This window comes from Psammomys obesus, unplaced genomic scaffold (genome assembly GCF_907164565.1).
Source record: "Psammomys obesus unplaced genomic scaffold, mPsaObe1.curated_primary_1811, whole genome shotgun sequence".
NCBI classification, from domain to species: domain Eukaryota; kingdom Metazoa; phylum Chordata; class Mammalia; order Rodentia; family Muridae; genus Psammomys; species Psammomys obesus.
Genome location: NW_026596143.1, coordinates 10,035,627 through 10,041,626, shown reverse-complemented (window position 1 = coordinate 10,041,626; position 6,000 = coordinate 10,035,627). Strand labels below are relative to the sequence as shown.

The 6,000-nt window shown below is 43.9% G+C and overlaps 1 pseudogene; it reads right to left on the bottom strand.

Moving 5' to 3' along the window:
• Positions 1-792: 792 nt before the first annotated feature.
• LOC129666309 (ribose-phosphate pyrophosphokinase 2-like) overlaps positions 793-6,000 on the bottom strand; it is a 40,745-nt pseudogene continuing 35,537 nt past the window's right edge.

Below are 6,000 nucleotides of genomic sequence, written 5' to 3'. Positions count from 1 at the left end.
TGGGATGAGACAGAATAGAAAACATGCAGAGGGGCCTGCCTTAGTCACTCGTGGCAAATGAGGTAAAATTTGTGTTGAGCTGGAGTTCCCAGGGAAGAAAATTAAAAAAAAAACAAATGTGATGCTAGAAAGCTTCTGCACAGCTTTTGTGCCTGAGCATAACCATTGTTCCTGGGAGACATAAATAATAAAAACAGCTCAGGTGAAACAAATGAGGCTAGTGGTGGACAGTCCTTCCTCCAGGGCAGTGGGTGAGAGATCATTCACCGACGCCAAGTATTTCCAGCAGCCATTTGTGGCCAGTGTGAATAGGGGAACAGAGTCCACTGCCAGGCACAGTAGCCTTCAGTACAGGGCAATGTTTTCTTAGGGTGATCAGCTCAGGCCTCGTTGAGCCCGTCATGGGTGGGGAGATGAAGATTAGCCCTGTGGTAACAGCGGCTCACCGGCATGAGGAGGACTAAAGGATCATGGGAAATGACAGCGGGTTACAGAGGTGGAGATGAGCGGTCTCCCATCGGTTTGGCTGTATCCAAATGTTGCCTTTATTAACATCAGTTTACTCAAAGACCAAATAACCACCACCTCCCTCTGGCCCCACCCCCCACAAACTGGAAAGACATAGTCTTGAGGGTTAGAAGGGGAGACAAGGAATCTCAGAGTGTACATAGATAGGATGCTTTTGCCACTGGTCATCCTAGAATTGCTGAGTCCTAACGCTAAAACAGCAGGCGGACAAAGACTATGAGAAGTTGGAGGAGGCTTGCTCCTCCTTCAGTATCCCAATCCGGACTACAGTGGAACAAGGCTGAACAGGTAGGACACGGATTCCCCATTGTGGATCCTTCGAATGGCCTCAGCCAGGATCATTGAAATGTCAGTCACCTGCATCTTGGAGCAGTGTTGTGTTTTGTCCTCTTGTGGAACTGTGTTGGTGACAACAACAGCTTCAAAGGCAGCATTATTTATTCTGGACATAGCTGGCCCAGAGAAGATTCCATGGGTAAGGAGAGCATACACTTTGGTGGCACCCACTGAGAGTAATGTGTCTGCAGCATGGCAGATGGTACCACACGTGTCAGCCATGGCCGCCCGGGCCTTCACAGCACCTGCCAGAACCATCCGGTCCACTTCCTTTGCTTCCTTTCTCTTTGCGAATCAAAGCAAAGTCCACATTCGGTCTGTCTGCAATTGATGTAAATCCCTTTTGGTTCCTCCAGCATCTGGGAAAACGATGATACAGTTTCTCCATTCAGTGATGTTCTCCCGAATCCACTGAGGAACTGCGGGCTCTGCATATAAATTATCCACAGGAGTATCAAACAATCCCTGGATCTGAGAGGCAGTCAGGTCCATGGTGATGACCTGATCAGCCCCAGCGACTGACAGCATGTTGGCCACAAGTTTAGCAGAAATCAGAGCACGATTTTTTATCTTGCCAGGCATAAAGGAAGCAAGGTTTCACGGCAGTTGCCCTGCATGAAGATGCAGTCTTGCATGCATTGATCATGAGCTCCATCAGGTTGTCATTAATCTCCCGGCAGCCGCTCTGGATAATGTGGACATCCTCCCCTCTCACACTTTCTCGGATCTCCACCCTGGTCTTCCTGTTGCTGAACTTCTTGGTGATCACCTTGGCCATCTCCAGGCCCAGGCGATCGATCGGTTACCCGCTGGGACAGGTCCTGGTGAGAAGTCCCGCTGAAGAGCATGGTGTTGGGCGTGGTGACCTGCGCAACCGGAGGGGAACTCGGGGAAGGAGTTAGGGGTGCACACTGCTGCTACTCTTGCTGTTGCTGCTACTGCCGCCGCTGTTACCAGTCCCAGTATCGCCTTTTAAATGAAAGTGTTGCGGTACGGAAGGATCATTTTATATTGTATTGGACTTGTATAACATTTCTTTTGTAGTATCTCTGTAGCCATCTGTCTAGGTTAGTTGTTATTTTCAAATCGAGGCTACCTAGAATCACCTGAAGAGGAACGTTCAATTGAAAAATTGCTGGGATCAGACTGGTCTGCGGCCATGCCTTGGGGAGATTGTCTCAGTTGATGGTTGATGTGGGCAGACCCAGCACACTGTAGCAGTACTGTCACTGGGCAGGTGTGTCTGGGCTATTAGAAAGCCAGCTGGAAACCTTAGGGCGAGCTAAGTAACCTTCCTGTGGCTCCTGCCTCTAGCTTCCTGCCTTGAGTTTCTGTCCTGCTCTCCCTCCGGAATGGAGTATGATCTAGAAGCGTTATCCAAGCAAATCCCTCCCTCCTGAAGCAGTTTTTGATCAGAATGTTTTTTTTTCTTTTTTAAATCATAGCTATCACAACAAGTAGAACACCATTCAAGAGCAGTTGACACTTGCTCAGAGTAGACGGCAGTGAGCCTTCAGAGAGTGTGCCTGCTTTCTCTAAAGAGATTCATGATGAAATGCTAACTTTTGAGTATTTTGTCATTTGGAAAGCTACCAGAAGGACACAACTTACACTAGTTAGAAATTTTAAATAAAGGCACCATGCATGTATTTAAAAAAATTTAAACCTTCCCAGGGCTGTAACATTATTGGGTTCCAGGAGACAGTACTCCCCTGTGGGTTGTTGACTGTGGAAATCTCTAATACATGAAGGCTAATCCCAACCATAAAGGCTGCTGCTCTAGCTGCTGGTTTCATACTAGAACTAGGTAGTAAGACACTATTGATAAAGACACTGTGCTTTGGTTTTGAGATAAGGAAAATAAGGCTGTTAGATGCTTCTTCCTTCTTAAATTGCTTTTGCAGTGACGTAAGGGTATATTGTCTCCAACAGTTGTAATTTATAGTGACTATTACATACTACACTCTCATCAGGCTGAGAGGTATGTGCAAGAAGTTGTGCAATAGTGACAAAACTGACACGGGTGCAACTTACTGCTTCTGCTTGAACTTAAGGCCCACTTCCCAGGAAGGAATCCCTATCTGATACTGTAAACCAAGACAGAGATCTGGGTCTGGGAAAGTCCATAGGCCCCAGCTGAGAGCGTACTGATATTGTTTGATAAAGGGGTATGATGTGCCTGTCAAATGGTCCACTAAACATTTCTCTTTATGCCCATAGATTACTTCTGCTTTTGGCCTTGGTCACAGATGCAAAGTTCTATTTTTGCGGTTGGCAGTCGTTCCCACAGAGATCATCATTAATAAAGCCCCCCCCCAATACATAGCATTGCTCAGCCATAAATGGAAGACAATATCCAGGCCTCTATGTCACTCCTTCCAAGACTCATGAAGCAGAATGGAAGAGGGAGCAGAGAGAATGAAAGAGCTAGAGTGTTGTGCATTTATTTCCTGTGAATCAAAGCATTGCCTCCTAAAGTGAGGGAGAGGGCTGTAAGTCTCAAGACTCGAAGGACACTTGCAGGCTCATGAAGCTCAGAACATGACAAGATCCATGAGTCCTCTCCCCGGGTTTATAAAAGCAGTAAGCAATTAGAGGGTAAGAAAAGACTTGCTTGAGCAAACTCCAAGTTGTGCAGGGAGCTCTGGGGATGCAGTTTTCATGAGCTGTCACCATGCACAGTGAACTTTTCAGCAATGCAGCTGATTTTGAATCACTCATACTCCTGTAAGCAGCCCCAATAACTCATTGGTTCTCCAAACTAGACTTGAGGTACCTGCTTCCTTGGTTTGTCATGGTACCCTATTTAGGATAAGTATACATTTGGTTAGCTCTCTCCATTACAAGAATGTGCGCACATACTCTCCAGAAATTAAAATGATAATTAACAGAAGCATAAAATGGGAGGTGTGTCATGTTCAAACAGTGATTGCAGTTCCGTAGTGGTTATCAATTTCAAAGTAGGCTTTAGGATAAAAAGATTACCATATGTAAAGAAGGAAATTTCACAATAGTAAACATCAATTTATTATGATGACATCACAGTCTTATGTGCATATGTCCTATTAACAGTGGTTAAAAAGGTATAAGAAAAACAATATCAGAAGTGGAAGGCAAAGTAGGTAAATCCACAATGACACTTAGAACATTCAACAATCCTCTATCAGTAGCCAGTTACCAGAATATAGAAGAGTAGCAATAATGCAGAAGACAGTATTATCAGCCAAAATATAGCATATTCTGCTGAAAAGCAACATAATAAAGATGACAGAAAACAGCTCAGAAATATAAAAATGCCTGGAAATTAAATGCCATACTTAATAACTAATGAATAAGAATAAAGGCTATATGAAATATCAGAAAGTATTTTAAGAGTGGTAATGAAACCATCCCAGCAGCATAGATCCTGGCACTAAATCTAAATGCAGCGTAAGACAGTGATCATAGCAAAACTGTACTAGGTGATTTTAGCATATGGATATGTACGACATCTCAAAAACGAAACAGGAGAAGGATTGGAAATATTCTATTATAAGGCGTACACACACACACACACACACACACACACACACACACACCACATTACATGAAACAGTGCTCTGGTATTTGAAGATGAATTTGCATTACCTAAAAAGGTTCACTGCAAATTTAGCGAAACCCTACCAAAAAGATAAAATAAATAATGTTGACACACTGAAAGAATAAAGTGGAATTATGCAAAATGCTTAAGTGTAACCCCAGGAATCAGAAAAACAAGGGAGAACTAGGAGACAAAGTAGAGGCTGAAGAGATGCCTCAGAAGACAAGAACACCTGTTGGGTGCAGCTCACAGCCACATGCAAGTCCAGTTCCATGGGATCCTGCGCCCTCTTCTGGCCTCCAAGGGCACCGCACGCACAGAGTGCACATCTACACGCACACCAATCACTCACAATACACATAAAATAAAATAAATAAAAAATTAAATATTGGAAGTAGCTTTAAGCATACCAAATATTAAAACTGTGTCAATTTTAACATGTTAATGGTTTAGTTACATCAATTATAAAATAAGGATTATGAGCTTGGATTAGGAGACAAATGACTCTTTCCATGCTCTTCAAGGGAAACACACTTTAATATAGAGATTCAAATAAATTAAATCAAATGGATGGGCTCTGTAGAGGGGTCATGCTTGCTTAGCACACATGCAGCCAACAACCAAGTAAATAAATAAATGGATGAAGAACCATGTAATGCTACGATACTTACTACATTAATTAGGCATACTCATCTCTCTGGATGAGACTGACATTCAAATTGGGAAACTTTGAAAAGGCAAGAGGCTTTCGATGACACGAGTGAGTCTCATTCAGTCAGCACAAGGCCAAGACTAAGCAAATGACCGGCTTTCTCCAGCAAGGTGGGATTCTCCAGCATAATTCTTCCAGAGTCTGTCTGCACCCTCAGCATTCCTGAGCCTCCAGGAACTGCAGTATCAGCTCTCCTGGGTCACCAGCCTGCTAAACCACAGTGCGGGCTTTGAATTTGCTAGTTTTCATAACCCTGTGAGGCAATGACGTGCAGTAAATCTATTTAAATGTGAACACACACACACACACACACACACACACACACACTCACACACCTTGTATTCTGCTTCTGTGAAGAGCCTCAACCAATACAGATTTTGCTACTGAGAGCAGAGAAGCAAAATCTTAAGACAGTTTCCTGAGTTGCTTTTGGAGTTTCTGGAGCTGGTTAGTATAAAGATGCTGGTGGCTATGAAAAGAGAACAGCATTGCTATATGATCAGAGTGTACATTTGTGCAAAACACCACAAGAGGACACTCCTAATCAACGACACGAGCGAGGAGCAGAGTGGATGTGTATGGGATGTCTTGGACATACTCTGTCACACTGATGGGAAGGCGAGATTAACTGGCTGCTGCTCATGTGGCTGGACAAGGGAAAGGATGAGCTCAGAGATCCAGGTTTTCCACTCAAGCAATACATAACTGACTGGACAGTCAGCTCTAGGAAGATCCTGATAGGCTGTAATCAGAGTTCAGAGTGATGAACAGCAAGCCTCAAATAGCATCTCGTGAAAGATGGAGCTACAGAGCAAATACAATCTCTAGCTTCTCGGTGTATCTG